The sequence below is a fragment of the Chrysochloris asiatica genome, unplaced genomic scaffold (assembly GCF_000296735.1).
Source record: "Chrysochloris asiatica unplaced genomic scaffold, ChrAsi1.0 scaffold00055, whole genome shotgun sequence".
NCBI classification, from domain to species: Eukaryota; Metazoa; Chordata; class Mammalia; order Afrosoricida; family Chrysochloridae; genus Chrysochloris; species Chrysochloris asiatica.
The window spans coordinates 13,618,698-13,641,482 of NW_006408573.1; the positions used below are offsets into that span (position 1 = coordinate 13,618,698).

At 38.1% G+C, this 22,785-nt stretch overlaps 1 pseudogene; it reads right to left on the reverse strand.

Moving 5' to 3' along the window:
• Window positions 1-14,217: 14,217 nt before the first annotated feature.
• Window positions 14,218-22,785, reverse strand: part of LOC102827141 — a 27,184-nt pseudogene continuing 18,616 nt past the window's right edge.

A 22,785-nucleotide genomic window follows, 5' to 3' on the forward strand; every position in this document is an offset into this window, starting at 1 on the left:
GGAGAATGCATGATAGAATTCTGCAAAACGAATGATTTGTTCATTTCAAATACCATCTTTAGACAGCATAAGAGATGACTATACACATGGACCACAACAGATGGAAGACATACAAATCAAATTGAAATCTGCAGAAAGAGACCATGGGGGAAGCTCCATATCATGAAGCAAAACAAAGCCAGGAACAGACCATCAATTACTCATATGCAAATTCAAATTGAAGCTGAAGAAAATGAAAACAAGTCCACAAGAGCCATAACATGACCTTGAATATATCCCACCTGAATTTAGAGATCATCTGAAAAACAGATTTGATATATTAAACACTAAAGACTGAAGACCAGAAGAGTTGTGGGATGACATCAAAAACATCATATATGAAGACAGCAAAAGGTCACTGAGAAGACAAGAAAGAAGGAAAAGGTCAAAATGGATATCAGAAGAGATACTGAAATTTGCCCTCCAGCATAGAGATGCTAAAACAAATGGAAGAAATGAGGAGATCCAAGAGCTAAATAGAAAATTTCAAAGATTAGCTTGAGAAAATAAAGCCAAATATTACAACAAAATGTGCAAAGATCTGGAATCAGAAAACCAAAAAGGAAGAACACGCTAAGCATTTTTCAAGCTGGGGGAACTTAAGAAAAATTCAAGCCTCGAATTTCATTATTGAAAGATTCTCTGGGCAAATTACTGAATGATGCAGGAAGCATCGAGAGAAGATGGAAGGAATACACAGAGTCATTGTACCAAAAGGAAATTGTTAATGTTCAACCATTTCAAGAGGTAGCATATGATCAAGAGCCAATGATACTGAATGAGGTAGTCCAAGGTGCATTGAAGGAATTGAAAAAAAAAAAAGGCACCAGGAATTTATGGAATAAAAATTGAAATCTTTCAAGAAAGTGAGGTGGCACAGGAGGCATTCACTCACCTCTACCAAGAAATTTGGAAGACAACTATCTGGCCAACTGATTGGAAGATATCTGTATTTGTGCCAATTCCAAAGAGAAGTGTCCCAAAGGAATGCTGAAATCATCAGACAATCTCTTTGATATCCCATGCAAGTAAAGTTTTGCTAAAGGTAATACAGAAACGGCTACAATCATTGACAGAGAACTTCCAGCTGTTCCAACCAGAGTCAGAAGAGGCCATGTAATGAGGGATATCATTGCTGGTGTCTAATGGATCTTGTCTGAAAGCAGATAATATCAGAAAGATGTCTACCTGTGCTTTATTGACTATGCAAAACATTCAATTTTGTGAATCATGACAAGCCATGGACAACATTGTGAAGTATGAGTATTCCAGAACACTTAATTGTGCTCATGAGGAATCTGTACATGGACCAAGAAGCAGCTGTTCGAACAGAACATAGGAACACGGAATGGTTTAAAATTAAGAAAGGTGTGTGACAGGCTGTATCCATTCACCATACTTACTCAACCTGTATGCTGAGCAAATAATCTGAGAAGCTGGGTTATATGAAGAAAATTGTGGCATCTAGATTGGAGGAAGACTCATTAACAACCTGCGATATGCAGATGATACAACCTTGCTTGCTGAAAGTGAATAGGATTTAAAATGTTTACTGATGAAGATCAAAGAGTGCAGCCTTCAGTATAGATTACATTTCAATGTAAAGAAAACAAAAATCCTCACCACTGGACCAATAAACAACATTTTTATCAATGGAGAAAAACTTGAAGTTGTCAAGGACTTCATTCTTCTTGAATCAACTATCAACACTCACGGAAGCAGCAGTAAAGAAATCAAATGATGTATTGCATTAGGCAAATGTGCTGCACAAGACCTTTTTAAAGTGTTGAAGAGCAAAGATATCAGCTTTTGGACTAAGGTGCACTTGACCCAAGCCATGATATTTTCAATAACCTCATATGCATGCGAAAGCTGGACAATGAATAAAGAAGACCATAGAAGAATTGATGCTTCTGAGTTATGGTGTTGGAGGAAAATATTGAAAGTGCCATGGGCTTCCCAAAGAACCAATAGATCCATTTTGAAAGAAGTGCAGACAGAGTGCTCCTTGGAAGCCAAAATTGTCAAACTTCGTCTCTCATACTTCAGACATATTGTCAGGAGGGACCAGTCTCTTGAGAAGGATATCATGTTTGCTAAGATGGAGGGTCAGAGAAAAAGAGCAAGTCCCCCAACGAGATGGATTGTCCAAGTGGCAGCATCGATAGACTCAAGTATGGCAATAGTAGTGAGGTTGGTGTAGGTTCGGGCAGTGTTTCCTTCTGCTGTGCAAAAGGTCACTATGAGTTGGTACCAACTCGATGGCACCTAACAACAGCAATGAATCATTTACTGTCATGTGCCTCCCATTTCTCTATTTCTCTCATTTTACAGTAAGATTGCTTATTGTAGTTGTTTTACCTTTTGTCTCTATTATACATTGAGTATGTTAAGGGATAGAATACCTAACTTTTTAGTCTCTGAATAAAAACAAAAAGGGCACATCCAAAGAGCTACATCCAGACCTGACGTATATCATGAATCGTGTACTTGGTTTGGTGTTGGAATTAGATTAGGCATTTGAAAGAATAAAATATTTTGTACGTTGAAGAGAAGTGAATAATTTGGCTAAAGTTCAGGTCATTGTAAGTTAATTGCATTTGATGTCCTAAGTAAAGGCTTTCACATTTCTCTGTAATTTGCTGTGAAAATCTCTGTCCTTAACTTGCTCTGACTCTAGGCTGATCTTTAAACAGATTCAATTAAAAGGATGAGTTACCAGTTAACAGTTTTGAGCCAAAGGCTCTACAAGGTTTTACTTCCTTCTGTTTGCTTTCTTTAAGGTTGGGGTTAATTTTGAACTCTTGCCTTAACAAAAAGAACAAGGGCAAGTTGTTCTACTAGAAAAACAGAAAACTCATGGAACACGTGTGAGGAATTCCAATTCCCAACAAGTCAGTCCTCAAGAACTCTGCTGCCAGACCAGCCAGAGCTGACGACCTCTGAGGTAAACTGGCCAATACTGAGAAAATCATCCAGCTGAGCCCAGGCAAAATTGTTAGTGCACAGCCATGTACGTTTAATGAATGGCTGCTATCTTCATGAACTATGGTTTGAGGTGGCATCTTCTACAGTAATAATGATTGATTCAACTCTGTAGCTATGTAATTCTACTCAAAATTACATGTCTTCAATCTTTTCATAGTAATTTTTGGATTTCTCTTGTTGTTAAGTGCCATTGAGTTGGTTCCGACTCATAGAAACCCTGTATATGGTTTCTGAGAATCAGTTGGTGAGCTCAAACGCCAACCTTGCAGTTCTAACTCTCCTTGCAGTCCAGTGCATTAACACCCACTTAAGTGGTTGTTGTATTAAAAAGTTCACACTTACACTGTACATTGCATAATGGGGTTTTGATAAATATTTGTAAGTGAAAGAATACATGGATTAGTAATAAACTTTTTCTTAAATTTACATTTTACAAGTTGTGTAGTACATCAAGGTCATTGTAGGTTTTTTTTCTCCATTTCCTTGTGTTGGAACACAGGAAGATATCTTTGTGCTTTTTGAAATAGATAATTCTTCTCATTAATGGGCACCTGTGGAATTTATAGAAGAGCAATGCCATATTAGGACTCATAGCATTTTGGGAAGACCAAGAAACATATTCTATTGAGATAAAGATAAAAGAGCCATTTCTTAAAGAAAGATAGCAAGTAGCTAAGTGCTTTGTAAAATTAACAAAGCAGGCTCATTAGTCTAAAGAAAAAATAGCACTGGCAGAAATTGTATGCTATACTTTTTAAAGAAAAGGAAAAAAGTCAGTCATTGTCCTCACCTCATGATGCACTTTTTTCCCCCTAGATAGGTTTATACTAATAACACTGTAATTTGTTCCAGCTAATGGTTCTATAGAGAATCTCATTTATTCCATTCAACTATTGTAATATGTTGAGCCTTAGTTTTGGTCTTATTTTAAAGCAATGGTATTAATCCTCCATCAGTATAGGAGGTATGAGACATTATACTAGGTAAAATGTCTTTACATTATTACAAATAAAGAATTACATTATTACAAATTAGTCTCAGTTTGGATGAGAAATCTTGCTGAATATTAGTTGAGAAGGATTCTGAGACTTAGCCAATAAAAGAAGTATGGTCAGTTTGCTGTGCCTGCTATGTGCCCATAAAGAGGTGTGTGGGTCCAACTGCTATTTATTTTCCATCATTTTCTGGATGGTGATGGGCTGTTGAATTTGCTGCTTTTTTTCTCCTTGCTCTGAATCTTCCTCATAATCCCTCCTTGTTACTACATAATCCTTCACCTAGTTATTACATCAATCTTTCCTTTTTGTTTTATTCCTAATAGTACTTTGATCCCATTCTACCTGCTAGTTTCTGCTCACAACTGAATGAACAAAATGTAGACAAGTTCATATCAGTGGAATGTCATGTCATCAAATATGTGAGACAAGTCAAAAACTACTGCTACACAACTACAGAAGTCTTTATTAAGCAGAAGTAGCAAAATATGAAAGTATTGTTTCTTGACAAATCCTCCATATAGTTCTGTATATACATGTCTGAAGGCAGTGTTTCCACCTCCCTGTGTTTTGATTTGTTGTTGTTGTTGTGAAGTGCTGTTGAGTCAGTTCTGACTCATAGTGACCCTGTATAGGGTTTATGAGGAGTAGCTGGTGGAATTGAACCTCTGACCTTGTGGTTAGCAGTCCAGAACTTATCTCACAGATTCACAACGGATCTGATTTACACCAGATCAAAATGGCAGTTTTGTCATCCTCAAAAGATTCCAATTATGTCGCGACTGAATGTTCCTTGCATTTTGAGAACACAAAAATGTCTGAAGGGGCAAAATCAGGTTGGAAGGTGTATGGGGTAAAGTAATGATGGAAAACTCTTGCTCCACCTGAAGAACGAACAGGTACATTGTTAAGTTTTTAAAAATTTATATCCCTCCATGGCATTTTTTTTTCTGATATTTTTCTCACCAATGCTTTTTATTAGAACTTATTCCTAATAATCCTTCATAATCATCCTATATCTTTTGGATAATCTATCAAATTGACCCCTTTGGAGCTCCAAAAGATAGTTGCCAAAACCTTCTGAGCTGACCTCTCTGGCTTGAATTTTACTGGCCCAGTGGACCCATTCAAAAAACACTGTTTTAATTTGACCCTGTTTTCTAGACAGCTTTGGTAAATTCAAGACTTATCCCTGGTTAGGATTCATTCCACAAAATCATCTCCACTGGCTTTGATCTTCCTTAAAAGTCTGATGGAAATCCCAGCAGTGTGAGCTAGCTTATCTTTGTGTGATGCTTTTGGAACCCATTGAGCCAAAAGCTTGCTGGTGATTTTAGTCTTTCCAGTGGTTTCTTTATTTGTCAAGGTTGATGGTCTTCCCTCTCTCAGCTCCTTTTTGAGGTCTTTCCAACCATCCTTAAAACACTTGACCCATCTAAAAACTGTTATTTCCTATGGAGCAGCATTCATGAAAACTTGTTTCAAAACTTCAATGAAATAGGAAGATGTCCACGTAAGTAATGTAAAATATTTGATAATGACCTTGACCTCAAAATCCTCATAAAGTCTATAGAAGGTTGCTATAAGTCAGAACCAACTCAATGGCACTTAATGATATTAAGGCAAATGTATTTCTGAGGGAACATGTCTACAGCCATCCACTGATGACAGAGACATGTTTAAACACATTTTGTTTGGCATAATCCTATGCATGTATGAACTAGGACCTCAGAAGCAATGTGCTTTGACTTAGCCTGATATTTGAATATATGGTGCTGCCGAGTCTCAGCTTTATCTTGAGCGTTTTGGGGACCTGTGATATCATCCTTTCAGCATTTTACTCAAAGAAGAAAAGCAGTCCATTAGACCTGCAACAGATATTCGAGAGTCAGGAGTTTTCCCAAATCCCACTGCCCCTTCCCTTTCCTCACTAAGTCTGTCCTACTGTCTCGACCCTGTTATTAACTCGCATACTTATATTTTCTCTTCTATTCTGAAAGTCCTGGTGATGCTCTGTAGGTTAATTCACTAGACCAGAAGGTCAGTTTGAACTGCATGGTCAGCTGTTCAAAGCCACCATCTGCTCCTTGGAAACCCTATAGAGTGTCACTATGGGTCAGAACTGATTTGATGGCACTTAACAACAATTCTGAGAAATAACAAGTTATATGGAATTTTAATGCCATTGTACAATGAATTTGATTTAAAAACTTGGGTTCTTAGTTTGAACTAGATATATTACCTTGACTATTAGCAAAGTGAACTTGGTTTTATCTACTCCACTGGTTTCTTGTTAGATTTTGTGAGATTTCTGAAAGTAATGTATGTGAAATTTGTGGAATGATGCTAGTCAGATATTAGAAATTATTATACAGTATTTATATATTTTTGTATGTCTCCTTTCCAAAAATTATTAAACATGGATGATAGATATTTAATAAAATAGGTGTTCTATTTAAGTAAAACAGGGCACATAATTTTAAAATGGTCATTTTACTCTTTCTATTTTCTCTTCCACATGTTCAGAAATAAGCTACATGAAGACATAACTTAATCTATAAGAATTTTGCATTTCTTATTTTTATTGTTTGTTGCTAAGTCCCGTCAAGTTGGTCCCGACTCATAGAGACCATATATAGATTTTCCCAAGAGTGGATTTCAACTGCCAACCTTGTGGTTAGCAGTCCAATGCTTATCCTACAATGTCACATGTCACATTTAGGGTGATGTTACAAAATAAAAAAAAGTAATTGTATCCTATTATCTATCTCTATATATGTCGCAGGTGACTGGTATATATAGTCATTTAATAGATGCTTTCTTGCTCACGGTTGTGTTTGCCATATGTGCCCTATGTGCATGGATAGATAAATAAATGAGACTTATATCCCTGGCAGTGAATTAAAGGTAATTAAGGGGGTACTTAATTGAAATGAATGTATAAAACAGTATATTGTTTTTCTATAGCTGTTAAGAAAAACTAGAATTTCATGTTCCTGATGATACTGTCTAAACTAAATTTCCAACCTTTTCTCTACCACTTTGTACAACGTTTCCAGTTTATTAAACCAAATCAAACTGCTCTCCATGATCCCAAAACCTGTATCACAATTTCAAGTCTACTGCAAGACATGTTAAATTTCTTCTGGTCTAAATTCCCTGAGTCTCCAAATATGATAGTATCATCCTCTAAGAACCAGCCCCACAATCTCCTGCTTGGAAAAGTTTTCCTCATCACTAAAGGATGACTGCTTTGGGGGACAGATGGGAAAAAGGACAGATAACCAACTGAAGGCAAAGACAATGGTGACACATGTCTTCATTCCCATTTCCTAATAGGTCTTGGAAGAAAATGGTCATTTAGTCCGATTTGGAAAAGGCTGCAAAAGTGAGGAGAATTTGTCCCTATTCTTTCAAGGCAATGCTAATGTGAATGGTTCTGTTAGGGAGAACCCCCCATCCTATTTCATAGCCTGACGGAATCCTGCCGCACACACTAACATACTCACCCAGAAAATCTGCCAAGATGATCCTAACAGCAACTCATCAATTGCAACCACTGATCCAAACATCAGAGGTGATTATTGTGGCTTCATTAAACCCACTGTCAATGAAATCTTCAATGCATCCTTTGAATTTAAAACTTTCTCCCAGCCAGCCACTCTATTCATAGAAGTGGTCATTTGGACTTGAGTGCCATCGACTCTCCATTGTTCCTGGAGTGCTGTATTTAATTCAATGTTACAGAATTGAAGGGAATGAACAGATACATGTCTTGTCACGCTACTGCCATCAATAGAGTATGTTCTTGAAAAGACTACACTGAAAAGAGATGGGCACTTGGTGATTCTATTGATCCTTAAATACAACATCCCTCTTTCCATTCTTCATTCTCCCATCCTTATGACTTTCCCAAGGTACACTGCATCATTTTCATTGAGAGATACTTGAGCAAAGGCAGGTTTGCCATGATGAGATTATCACGGTACATACCGTTTAGAAGGTCAGATGAGCTGTGCTCTCCGAAACAACTAACATTCTTTAGAAGCAAATGAGATATCACTCTACTGCTAATTTGTTTCAAAATTGGTAAAGCTAGAGCAATAGGTACATTATGCAGAATATTTCTGAAAAAAGAACTTTCCTAAATTGGTAATTTAGAAAATCAGTGGGTTGCAGACAAGACACAACATCCTCTGTTGAGCTTTCAGCAACAACACAAGTGTCATTTGAGTACACTCTTTAATCAAACTTTTTATAATCTGTACCCGGTCTATGCAGAATTGTGTACTTAGGAATGAATGATTTATTTCAATGCCTTCTACTTCCATGAGGTCTAAGATGCTACTTTGTCAAACTCATTTTCCACAAGAGGGAGTTCAAACAGCGACAGAGGTTAAGCAGTACATCTGAGGTGATGATGAAAGTGAGTGGGAGAGCTGTAAGATCTCATTGTTTCCTTTCAAAGAATAGTATGACTAACATCACTGTTGTGTTAATATCCCTCCCGCCTTTCTTACTAGGCAAAAACCAAACCAGTGGATTTTGCCCTGTGAAGTACTCCTGTTGTTGCTCTTATTAGGTGCCTTTGAGTCAGTTCCAACTTATAGCAACCCTGTGTAAACAGAACAAAACACTGTCTGGTCCTGCAGCGTCCTCACTCACAGTTGCTATGCTTGAGCTCAGGGTTGCAGCGGTGTCAATCCATCTCATTTAGGAAGTACTCCTGGGGGTGACTGTGTGCCGTGGAGTCGGTTCCGACTCATAGCGACTCTGTACAGCGTTTCCGAGGCTATAAATCTTTACGGGAGCAGAACGCCTCAGCTTTCTCCCGCGGAATGGCTGGTAGTTTCGAACTGCTGACCTTGAGGTTTGCAGCCTGATTCGTAATTACTATGCTATGAGAGCTCCTTAGGAAGTACTCCGAGCACTGGGTAATTCGTCCTAATTGATATGAACAACTGATATTTTCATTTACTCATACTATTGGTTGCTCTAGGGACAGGCATACAAACCAGGTCCACCAAATGCAAATTGAACACAGATGAGTTGGCGGATTTCTCTTTCTAAATTAAACTTTAGCCTTTTCATTCTTATAACTACCTGAGTTTGTGAGGTAACCAGCAGGGCAATGTAAATGGTCTGAGGCCCTTGGGTAGATTTATGAGTTAATATAACAAACCAGGAATCATCTACCTCTAGATGTCTTCTTAAGATAATTAAATGTCATAATCACTGAAGCTCCTATATTCTTTATTTGCAATTGAAAGCATTATTAACAGATGGAAACACTACAAGTAGGTTGTCTTTCATGCTTACAGAGAAGGTATAGACTATCTGGGGTAGGAGTGAAAAGAAATTCTATGTAAGTCCATATGTTGTTGTTCAGTGTCATCGAGTAGGTTTTGACTCAAAGTGACCCTGTATAGGGTTTCCAAGAAGTATACAGTAGGCTTGAACCCCTGACCTTGCAGTTAGCAGCCCAGTGCTTACCTTACAGAGCAACACCAGGACTCCTTAAGTCCATATGTTACTATTGTTAAAGACTGTCAAGTCAGGTCTGCCCACCTTAGAGTTCAGACCAACCTTGCAGCCTACTGCTTATACTATGGCACCACACCAGGACTCGTAAGACCATAGGTTGTTCTTGTTGTTAAGTGCTGTCAAGTCAGTTCCGAGCCATAGCAACCCAGTATTGGGTTTCTGGGGTGCAGCTGGTGAGCCTGAACCACTGACCTTGCAGTCCAAACAGCTTTGCAGTCTGACACATTAACCAAGCACCACATGCTTTCCTTGGGTCACAATTTAGAACACATTTACACAGAATTGTGGTACTGTAGGATAAGAACTGGATTGCTAAACACAAGGTCAGTGGTTCAAACTCAGTAGCTGCTTCTCAGAAACCCTATACAGGGTCACTATGAGTCAGACTAGGCTCGACGACACTTAGCAACAATAACAGTAGCTTTAGCACTGGTTCAGACTAGTTGGAGGTCTATGGGGAGCTCACTCTGAGGAAGAAATCATAAGTAGGACATACTGTAATGATAGACAGCAAGGAAGTCGTTTAAATAATTCAATCTGAACCAAAGAAAAAGAAATTAGCACTAAAATCTATCCCTGAAATGCTGGATTATGGGATAGAGTAGGAGTTGGTAAACTGAGGCACATCAACTGACTCCGGTTTGCTGCCAGTTTTTGTAAATAACATTTCATTGGAACATTGCTGTTAGTTATTAGGTGTCATCGAATCAGCTCGTACTCACAGTGACACTATGCTCAGCAGAAGGAAGCGCTGCCAGGTCCTGAACCATCCTCACAACTGATACTGCCCTTGAGCCATTGCTCTTGCAACTGAACCAATCACAGTGCGGGTCCTTCTCGTTTTCACTGACCCTCCACTTTACCAAACATGATGTCCTTCTCCAGGGATTGATATATCCTGATAACCACACCTATTTGGTTATATATTACATACTAAAATATCAAAATAAAGTATTTGAGACCTAGACCATATACTAACAAAGCCTATGGGATGGTCTTTTGTAAGCAAAGTTTACCAAATTCTCTGCTAGTATGTCTTATGGAAACTTCATAATCAAACTTCAAAGAGCCCTTGGACACGCAAAAGATATGGAGAAGGGGTTGTGCAAATTAAAGAGCCAAGAAGGAAAGGCTGAACATACCCTTGAAGGTATTTTAGTGACCGAAATACCTTCAATGTATAAAAAATAACTGCTTCTCTAGTGCAGCACATTTCTAAGGTCTACCAGCGCCTTTCTTAAGAAAAGACATTGACCATCCCTCCCAAAGCACTCTATTCAGTTGGGTTCTTTAGTCCATTGCTCTGGTAGCATAGTGGTTATGAATCGGGTTCCAAATCTCAGGGTCAGCAGTTCAAAACTACCAGCTGTTCTGTGAGAGAAAAATAAGGCTTTCTGCTCCCATAAAGATTTACAGCCTCAGAAACCCTGTACAGGGTCACTATGAGTCAGAACCAACTCCACAGCACATAACTAACCACCACTTAGACTCAGACACACTACTCTCAGTTATGCGTTTTTTAAGGGGGAAGTCAATAGGTTACAATGAAGGATCAGAAAATGCTCAGGACATAGTTATTTTCATCAGGATAGTTTCTCCTCTGCTGTACCCACAGACATGCCTTTCTCTGACCCTTAGTCCCTTTTCTTGGCCTAAGCCTGGCTCAGCAACGTTCACAAAACTCTTTAGTGCTGCTGATATGCCCAAAGGACATTCCACTCCACTGATGAAGATCAAAGAGCACAACCTTCGGTATGGATTACATCTCAATGTGAAGAAAACAAAAATCCTCACACTGGACCAATAAACAACATTCTTATCAATGGAGAAAAGATTGAAGTTGTCAAGGACTTCATTTTTCTTGGATCAACCATAAACACTGATGGAAGCAGCAATGAAGAAATCAAACAACATATTGTATTACGCAAATCTGCTGCACAGGAACTTTTTAAAGTGTTGAAGAGCAAAGATGTCAGCTTGAGGACTAAGGTGTGCCTGACCCAAGCCATGGTATTTTTAATAACCTCATATGCATGTGAAAGCTGGACAGTGAATAAGGAAGACCATAGAAGAACTGATGCTTTTGAGTTATGGTGTTGGAGGAGAATATAGAAAGTGCCATGGGCTGCCAAAAGAACCAACAGATCTGTGTTGGAAGAAGTGCATCCAGAATGCTCCTTGGAGGCCAGGATGGCCAAACTTCGTCTCTCATACTTCAGACATATTGTCAGGAGGGACCAATCGCTGCAGAAGAATATCCTGTTTGGTAAGGTTGAAGGGCAGAAAAAGAGAGGAAGACCCTTAATGAGATGGATTGTCCAAGTGGCAGCATTGATGGACTCAAGCATGGCAACAATAGTGAGGTTGGTCCAGGATTGGGCAGTGTTTCATTCTGCTGTGCATAAGGTCGCTGTGAGTTGGCACCAACTTGATGACACCTAACAACAACAATAAACCACAGTTGAAAGCTCTGATCTCTAGCACCATGAGTCAGCAAAACTGACCTCCCCTGCTAAGTGCCTGGACAACTTATTTCACAAGAAAGCCTCCTTCTCAATGACACCCAACTTGACTTCTTCCTTGGGCTGAGAAGCCCAATGGTCTGTCTGGTGCTCTGCCTCTGGATTCTGCTGTTGCTGTTCCTCTTCTACTGCTCCACTACTCCTCTGGTGTCAGAGTTGTCTATCCCTGGGTAGAGGAGGTTCATTGTGCAGAGATCTTAGGGTCCAAATGATATGCTTCACTCCTGACTCTTCTTTGATGGTAGTAAGATTATTGTCTTCTGCTTTTGAGATATCTCATTTTATACCTAGCAGGCTGACAAAACATACCATTCACAGTTAACCCTGTTAGCAATCACTCACAACTGAACCATATAATACATCTGCATCTTCCCCCACCTTCTCTTACCTAGATCCACCAGGAAAAAGGCATTTGGGGGGAGTTTACAAAGATTATGTCCAGAAGAGACATTAAATAAGTCACTGTACCATACTAATACTACAGTCAATTTGTCTTTACATAACAAAATTAAAGGACAGATGAATTTGTTGCCCTGTTAAAGTTTTAAGGAAGTAACTTCTGATATGGTATCAATGGATTTAGGCAGTCAACCTAAATAAATTACCATACATGCAGAACAGCCCAATATGAGAATGATTGTGGATGGGGGTGGAGGGGCGAAGTTGGATTTGGATATTGAATTGGAAGAAAAGGTGTGAGTGGTGCTGGAAATTTAGAGCCTTGGGTTTATATTTCATCGTGTAAATTGCTTTTGGCAGAAAGTCTGACTAATGTTTTTTCATTACTTATCAATATGGTTAAGGAGTTCTGGTAGCGTAGTGGTTATGAATCGGTCTGCAAACTGCAAGGTCAGCAGTTCGAAAATACCAGCTGTTCCGTGGGAGAAAGATGAGACTCTCTACTCTCATAAAGATTTACAGCCTCAGAAACCCTGTACAGGGTCGCTATGAGTTGGAACTGACTCCATGTCACATAATAACAACAGTATCAGTATGGTTAAGGAGCTCTGGTAGCGTAGCGGTTACAAGTAGGGCTGCTAACCTCAAAGTCAGCAATTTGAAACTACTAGTCTTCCATGGGAGAAAGATAGAGCTTTCTGCTCCCTTAAAGATTTACAGCCTTGGAAACTCTGTACAGGGTCGCTATGAGTCAGAACCAACTCCAGGGCACATAACCACCACCACCACCATCAATATGATTACACATAGTTTGTATCTATTAGTGCATTCCCCAAATTAAGCTTCATAAACAATAAAACAAATGAAGAAATAGCTCATGACAATCCAAATGTTTCTACTCAAAAGGAAAAATAAACATTTCATTTTCATAGAATTTGCTTTGGAAGCTGAATGTCATATAATGAATTCATAAAGAGACTTAGCTATAATAAAAATGGTTTGGTCTTAAAATATGAGCTGCTTTTGTTCATGACATACCTTTCCTGACTATGTTGGAAGTGTGTTACCAAGAAATGAAAGTTGAATACTGGGTGTCTTGTGGTTGTGATTTTACCCTGAGATTTTTGAGTCAAAAGATAACAACACTATAGGTCAGAGCCATGTCTCTTCACGGAAGGCCGGAATAGAATCCTTACCTTGTCTTAGTTGCACCATTGATTAAATTCAGTCATTGAACAGTAGTATTAGAACCATTATCCTTATAAGAGTTGAGTTTATTGTTAGTGTTGCACCATCCAAATAACATACAATATCTACAAAAATGATCCTGTGTATCTTTCCTGGTTATCTCTGTGGACAACCCAATGGGTGTGGTTATTGGCTGTTAAGTCAGCCTGTAATGCACGGTGAACCCCTGTAAGATGAAAAAAAAAATGCTTCTTGATCTGGTGGTATCCACATGATTAGTTGCAGATAAGATAACTGTGATCCATAAGGTTTTCATTGGTTCATTTTATGAAGTGATTGCCTGGCCTTTTGTCTTAGTCAATCTTAATTTGCAGGCTCTGCTGAAACCTGTTCAGCATCACAATGACATGCAAGCTTCCATGGACAGATGGGCAGTGTCACTGGTCAGGAAGGAATCAAGGATAACACCTACTGACTCAACTAGTCTGTTTTCACTGACCTACCCTTGGCCAAATGACCCCGATACCCTTATGTTTATTCCATTACACCAGTGCCAACTGCATCTTTAGACCACTGGTTATTATTGTTTTTGGCTCTTCGGCATTGAAGGCACTGTTATCTCTTATGTTGCTATTTCTAGTGTCCATTGCAAGGCCTGACAGGATCTGTTGAAGAGAAAATAAATGCAGATCAGCAAAGAAATGTGATGACAAGCAGTATTACCCATAAATACACTTTACTCAGAGATGACAAATGATTCCTGACCTACTTTCCAACAAACAAAGTGACAGTAAATTGAGTCATGTGGCATTCTGGAATGTGATCTGGACTGGTCTGAATTCTCATTCAAGTTCCTTCATTAACTAGCTATGCTGTTTTGTACAAAAGACTTAATCATTCTGTGTTTAATTGTTATTCTGAGTTTTTAAAAAATTTAGGTGACATTTGATTATATCTACCTGTGCCACAACTGTGCCTTCTATTTTTATTCTTTTCTAAAACTGTAGATTATTGTGTTTAAAAAGATTAATTTTTCTCCTTATTCCAGAAGACATTTATTTTCATTTAGAGTAACCATTTTACTTAGATATTATGAAGTACATAATCTATGGAATTAAAGGATAAACACTCACCCTCAAGGTTGGTTTGAACTGCAAGGTGGGTGGTTCAAACTTACCATCCACTCCTTGAAAGCCCTATACAGGATCATTGAGTAAGAATCAGCTCAACAGCAATTAACAAGAAGAAGAAGGACTAAAATAGTAAATCCTGCATTATCTAGATGATCCTTGCAGGATCATTGAAATTAATCACTACTGAAGTCTTAGGTTTGCAACAAGTTGACTATTTTAGTGATCAAAGGGGTGGCAGCATATATGTATGTGTATATGCTTGAGTCTGTGCATGTATGTATTTATACATATAGGGTTCCCTTGTCATGAGCTGGCAAGTTAGGTGCAACTCATAGTGACCCATGCATAATACAACAAAGCATGGCCTGATCTTGCACCATCCTCACGATCCTTGCGATGTTGCACAATCCTTGAGCTCATTGTTGCAGCCACGGTGTAAATCCGTATACATAATTTTCATTAGGGTTCTTATAATACTATATAAAAACACTAATGCAAACTATTATGCAAAATAGGTGGGTTATTTTGAATTATGTTTCATTAAATCTGTAAATGAGATGCCGACTTTCATTTTCTTTTTAGAGGAACAGATGAAAAACATAGATCTGATACTCTACCACCATTAACACAATTGAATGGCCTTAATTCCTCAATAGGATCATTCAATATTCATTTTTTAATTTCTGCATTTACACATAATATCTCTCTGGAGGCCTCTAACAGTTTCTACTGCTGTGGTTTTAATGAGAACTATCAAAGGTTACTATGAGATGATGATCTATACTTAATTCATAGATTTCCCCAGACATTTGTGCAATTCAGTGCTGTTTAGATTTTTTTTTTAATTTTATTGTCTTGAAACATTTATCCCAATTTTAACAGCATCTTTAATCATTATTAGCATAACCCTTTCATTCTTAAAGTTAGTATTTTGAGAATTAATGTAGAAAAATTATGAACTCTTCAGGGAATTGAATAACTTTGCTTGCAAGGAAACATGAAGGAATAATTTTGTGTTCATGTGATGTTTCACAGTGTGCTCTGACCAAGTGCTTTTATCTAAACAAGGAATATTAATATTGCTATCTCTCTAATTTTAAAATTATGACTTGCTATTATATTTTACATAAATGTATTGATCAGAATATATCAAATGCTCAGTTAGAGGTTACGGATACATGGTAATTTTGCAGGGTGTGTGCACAGTAAGTGAAAGAACGGTGACATGAGAGGAAAATCTGAATGAAATCAGAACTGAAATCGGAATTCTAATATTTTAGATGAGTCTTGTGACCATAATAAAGTGGTTTGTCCTTATGAAAAAGAAACAAAAGCTTTCTCATCTTTGTGTACTCAATAATAGTATATGATATTAATGAATATCAAATGAAATATAAATACAGTATAAAAGCTCAAGGGATTTTTGAACTGTTATTGTTTCTTTTATTACAGTAGACATTCAAATCAATTATAGAGACATATACAAATAAAATGAACCTTACAGCTATTATAATCTTATGTAAGACAGGATTTTTAAAAAAAGGTGAAACTCTCAACTTCGTTATTATGGGTTTCCCTTAGAAACAACTATCTGGATAGTTATTTATCCACAGAGTTTAAACAGCATACTTAAAAAAAAAAAAAAATTGATTAAAAACAAAAACAGCATTCTTAGTAAATTTCTCCTTATAAGGGGCCTTCAAAAAGTTCATAGAAAAACCCCTATATTTTAATTCCACTTTTCCACAAACCTTTTGAAGCCCCTTCATATATCTCAGTAGACCAGTCTTTCTCATCAAGCTTCAGAGTAAGCCATGGAATGGGAGAAAAGCATTATGAAATAAGTTATCATCCTACTGGGAACATTGGGGAGAATGAGTATTCTGAAACACCTAATTGTGCTCATGAGAGATTTAAACCAAGAGGCAACCATTTAAACTGGGAGGCACTGAATGGTTTCTTTTTTTTTAAAAAAAGGTATGTGCCAGGGTTGTATTTTTCCACCATACTTATTCAATCTGTATGCTGAGCAAATAATCTGAGAAGCTGGGTTATATGGAGAAGAACATGGCATCAGGATTGGAGGAAGGTTCATTAATAACCTGCAATATGCAGTTGATACAACCTTGTTTTCTGAAAGCAAAGAGGAATTAAAATACTTACTGATGAAGATCAAAGTCTACAACCTCCAGTATGTGTTACACCTCAATGTAAAGAAAACAAAAAACCTCACCATTGAACAAATAAAGAACATCATGATAAACAGAGAAAAGATTAAAGTTGCAAAAAACTTCATTTTGGTTGGATGCACTATCGACATTCATGGAAGCAGCAGTCAAGGAACCAAACAACACATTGCATTAGGCAAATCTGCACAAGACCTCTTTAAAGTGTTTAAGAGCAAAGTTGTCAGTTTCAGGACTAAGGTGCGCTTAATCCAAGCTATAGTATTTCAATAGCTTCACAGGCATGTCAATTTGCACAATGAATAAGGAAGATTGAATTGATTGAAGAATTGATGCATTTGAGATATAGTGTTAGAAAAGAGTATTAAAAGTACCATGAACTGCCAGAAGAACAAACAAATCTGTGTTAGAAGTATGGCCAGAATATTCCTTAGAAGCCAAGATGGTATACGTATTATTAGGATGGACCAGTCCGTGGAGAAGGACATTATCCATGATAAAGTGGAGGGTCTGTGAAAAACAGGAAGACCCCCAATGAGATGGACTGGTACAGCAATGGGCTCAAGCTTAACAATTGCAGGACTGGGCAGTGTTTGTTCTGTTGTGCATAAAGTCTGACTCTATGGCATCTAACAACAACAACAACTGGAGATTGAACACGCGTGATATTTGAAGTGCAGCATTATCTCTGATTATGCTGCTTCTTGTTGTTGTTGTTAAGTGCCTTCTAATTGGCTCTGACCCATAACTACTCTGTATAGAGTTTCTGAAGAACTGCTGATGAGCTTGAACAACCAACCTTGTGGTTCAAACCGACTTTGCAGTCCAATGTGTTAACCAAAGGCACTACACCAGGACTCCTTGCTGATTATAAGTAGTGGTCTAGTTATACAAACACAATATAGAGAAGTATGATTTACTCTGAGAGAGCTGAAAAAAAGAAAATGAAGACCTATGTAAGGGGAAAGAGAGGGATAATTTTTGTCCTCTGAATCATTAATTCCAACATTTACCTTCTTGACTGCTACGCTTTACTGTATACTTTATTGTGTTGTTATTGTTGTTAAGTGTCATCAAGTCAGTTCCAACTCATAGTCACCCGGAATAGGATTCCCGAGGAGTGACTGGTGATTTTCAACCACCAAACTGTGGTTCAAACAGACCTTGCAGTCCTTCACATAGCTACAGCGCCACACCAGAACTACCTTCAAAGAGTTAGGCTTTGTTCTGGTAGGTCATTTATTTGCAGATAAGTTTGTATCTTTCTTGTTGCTTTTAAAGATGTTTTAAATACTTTCTTAAAGATCTAAGAAACCTTCTAAAATGATGTAGATTAATCTTTTATCTCATTATAATATGGATTTAAGAAAATAATCACTTCTTTACCTTCATTTTCTTTTCTTTCTCTTCTTTTCTCTACCTTCTTTCCTTCTTTCCTTGCTTCTTTGTTGTTGTTTTTAAACTGTACCATGGTGTGTTTTCTGAGTCTTTCCAGTGGCCTTTCTTATATTCTACTGAGTGTCCCATATGTCTCACACTTCAAACTCCCACTTTGTTTATGACTAGGATCACACAGGCCTCTAGATGGAAAAAATAATAACCTTGCATATTGTGTTTTTGTTTCAGTATCTTAAATATGGAAGAATACTGTGTGGTACTGATTATAGATGTAATGGTAGAGACTTCTTGAATATAGATGACTGGAACGTAGGCCTAAGATTGTCTAAGGCCATCATCGTCTCCATCAAGTAGTAAGATATATACACATGTTGATGTCAAGTGTTGTGGAGTCATTTTCCACTCATAGAAGCACTGTATAGGGTTTCTAAGGAGCAGCTAGTGAGTCTGAAACACTAATCTTTCAGTTCAAACTGACCTTGAGGTCGAGTGCTTATCATTTTGTGTCACACCAGGACTCCGTGTGTGTGTGTGTGTGTGTGTATTGTTGTTGTTGTTAAGTGTCATTGAGTCGATTCTGACCCATAGCAACCCTGTATAGGGTTTCTGAGGAGCAGCTGGTGAGCTTGAACTACCAACCTTGCAGTTCAAACGATTTTGCAGTCTGGTGCAGTGACCCACAGTGCCACACCAGGACTCTCTCTCTGGCTCTCTCTCTCTCTCTGTATATATATATATATATATATATAAAAAATAGATAGATAGATAGATAGATAGATAGATAGATAGATAGATAGATAGATAGATAGATATAGATATAGATATCTAGATATAGATATATATCTTTCTAACCTATGCCCACAGATTTCTGGTGTGATGCTGCAGGTTAATGTGCTGGACGGCAGTGTCAGTTTAAACCACAAGTTCGGCAGTTCAGGCTTACCAGGGTTCCTTGAACACCCTATACAGGGTCACTATGAGTTGGAACTGACTCCACAGCACTTAAAAACAACAACAATCTATGCCATTGGTAATATCACTTATTCTCCCGTGTCTGACTAGATTATTTTTTTTTATTACAATTGAAACATTTTGTTCCCTTTGTTATAATTTTGGACACACATTCTAATTTGTCGGGTTAGCTATCAAGTCAGTTAGCTGTTGTTGCATAACAAGCCACCCAAACACTTAGTAGGTTAATATGAGAATTATTTGTTAGCTCCTATTCAGCAAGTCAATGGTGCAATTCTTTTGGTCTGAACCAATGTGAATTTTTTTGAATGGATCAAGTGTGGTTGACTTTGTGGTGCTAGCTAAGCAATCACACTCATGCAAAACCTGGACAGTAAATTGAATGACTAGTATTTACATAGTCTCTCATTCTACTCAGGGTCTAGTCAAGGACGTCTTCTCATGGTGTAGTGGTAGAGAACAAATGGAAGTGTGCGAGTCCTTAGGGGTCAACAGTATGATGTAATATCTCCCACATTCTTTGTACCAAATCAAAACACACCAGTAGTCCTGATTCAAGTGGTGGGGAACTAGATCCTTGTACTTGATGGAAGAAATTGCAAACTCGCATTGTGCATGGGATTTGGATGTGGAGAGTGAAATCATTGTGACTATTTTTGCAAACAATCTATCATAGAAGTTGTTTTTTAAAGATCCAAATATATTATTTTACATCTATCGTGGTGGTAGTGGTGGTTATGTGTCATGGAGTTAGTTTCAACTCATAACAACCCTCCATTGGGTTTCTGAGGCTGTAAATCTTTATGGGAGTAGAAAGCATCATTTATCTCCCAGGGAACCTCTGGTAGTTTTGAACTGCTGACCTTGAGGTTAGCAGCCTGACTCATAACCACTACCACTATGCTACTAGAGCTTCTTTTACACCTATTATAGGTGTCTGATGTAAGGAATTAGATTTGTATTGTGCTTTAATCTACCACTTTTTCGTAAACTGATGACAATGGCAATAATGTTTTGCAGACTCTGAGGACCTCATAAAAAGATAAAGTTATACTGACTCTTTATTTCTTGTTCCCTGCAGGCAATGAGAAACACTGTTTTCTTCTCATAATTATAATGCAATTTACTGAGATTGTTTTTCATCCCAAACCTTCCCACTCTTTAAACATGGTCAGATGCCAATTAATTATCTTAATCTTCTTTTTCCATTCACATCAAACTGAGTTCTAAATTGACATCCTTTCTAGCTGGACGGTTGGAGCTATTCCCTAAGAAAATAAGGCTGGGTTTAATCTAAGTCACTCGAATGCTCTTTTCTCCAATAATCCAGATGGCTTTATTCTGTATTCCTCTGGTAAAATGGTGGTTTGCTTACTGGCTACAGAGGGACAGCAATATTAAGATCAGCTCATTTTGAGTTTTATAGGTTTTGTTGTGATAATTATGCTTCTATCTATTTGTGTTTCTAGCCAACCAGACCTGTCTCCCCAACATTATAAAATCAGTTAACCAAAGCACTGTGTTCTATGATATTCATCTAGAAAATTAATCCTGTTCCAAATTATTTGCTCAAGTTTGAAAGAGTGGTTTCAATTGATAACATAGTTCATCTTGACACCAGAGAGCATGACTTAAAGAACCAAAAGGAAGCATAAGTTTATAATTGTTATTTTGAGGCAACCTGGTGGTGCCATGGCTAAGGATCTGGCTGCTAATTGAAATGTAGGTTGTTTGAGGCCGCCAAGGGCTCCATGAGTGAAAAGGCTGATGGTCAGCTCCCTTAAAGATTATAGGCTAGGTATAACTGATTCGAATACCTTAAAGGGGTTCTAGAACTTGCCCAATTAAATATGCTTTCTGAAGAGCCTTTGTAATGTATAGGACCTTAGATGGAATCCTGAGCCCCATCCAGAACTTTCTGAGGTAGGACATTCCCACTTGAAAGGACAAGCAGATCTGTCTGAAACAGTTAGAGGAACAGAAGATACTGCTTGAAAGAAATACCAGCAGGAAAATCCCAACCAAAAATAGCAGTCTGATTGGCTACTACCAGAATAAGCAAGTTGTTTGCCAGAGAGCCATCAAGGCAAGCAATCAAGTCCCTTCAGAACAACCCCCGCCGCCCCCTCCCCAAGACTGAAACTCAAAGGAAACACATGAGCAGGCATGTAAGCTTGCTGGCAACCACATTGGTCTACTGGTTAATGAAAGAGGGGGAAAGGCAGCAATGAAGAAATGGGCTGATTTCAACCACGTTCCATAGATTCCTGTCAGCCTGGAGATGAGAAAGAGAAGAGGAAGGGCTGGTTGGTCCAAAATGTGGTGAGACCTGGGGACTCCTGAGCCCATGGACAAGGGCATAGCTATGGAGGGCTAGTGCTGAGAGTGAAGCATCCACCTGACATGAAGTGAGGGGAGATGCACAAGAACACCTGATCTTGCAGATAGTACCCATTCAACCTAGACTCAATGGTTTGATGATCACAACTCAACTAGAGGAAGATTAAATAAATAAATAAATAAATTTAATAAAAGAAACAAGTGTAAATTGCTAGAATTTGATGAACTTGACCTATACTTATGGATGTAGTAGCTCAAAATACCAACTGAGAGGGAATGAGTCTTCCCATCAATTATAAATCCTATCCCTTCTTCATAAAGGGTAGATAGGGATGGGCAACTTAGACATTGGCTACCTAAAATGTGAGGGGGAGGAGGAGAGCAATAAAGGCATGAAGTGACTGGCTTATGAGTTTTCAAGAGGGAATTTAGTTTCAGAGTGTGTGGGGGGAAAGGTAGAATCCCCACTGAATACTTTTTATCTTGTCTAGATGGGTCTTGTAAAAGGGAATGCGGATAAGATTCTTAAGATTCAAAAGTGAATAATTGTTATCATTACTAATTGTGACTGTCACAACCACAGGGGTAGAAGTTTTGTAACAAAAAGGGGGGAGCTGTTAATCTTACAGTCCAGGAACAGAATACCCTAACACTATTAAGGAAGAGGAGCATGAAAGGAAAGTGGGACCCTAACCAGAGAATCAGTGACACCAGAGATTTAGACAGAGCTGAGGACATTAGATTCATGGAAAGAGAAGGACTGAGTCTGGTGGCCAGAAGGCAGGCTTTCAGAATATGCCCTTTGGTTGTTTAAATTATTATACATTCCTGCATGTTTTTGTGTACATCCCCCCCTCAAAACAAAAACAAAGCAAAGCAAAAAAACCCAACAGGGAATAGAAGCAAATACCACTGAATGATGATACACAGAGGGGATTGTAATCATTGCAATGAATCAAAATATGATAGGTTAAGTGCAAAACTGATGTTCTCCCATGTAAACTATCACTCAGTTCACAATAAAAACGAAAAAAATAGGGAGAAAACAGGGAATAGAAGCAAATACCACTGAATGATGATA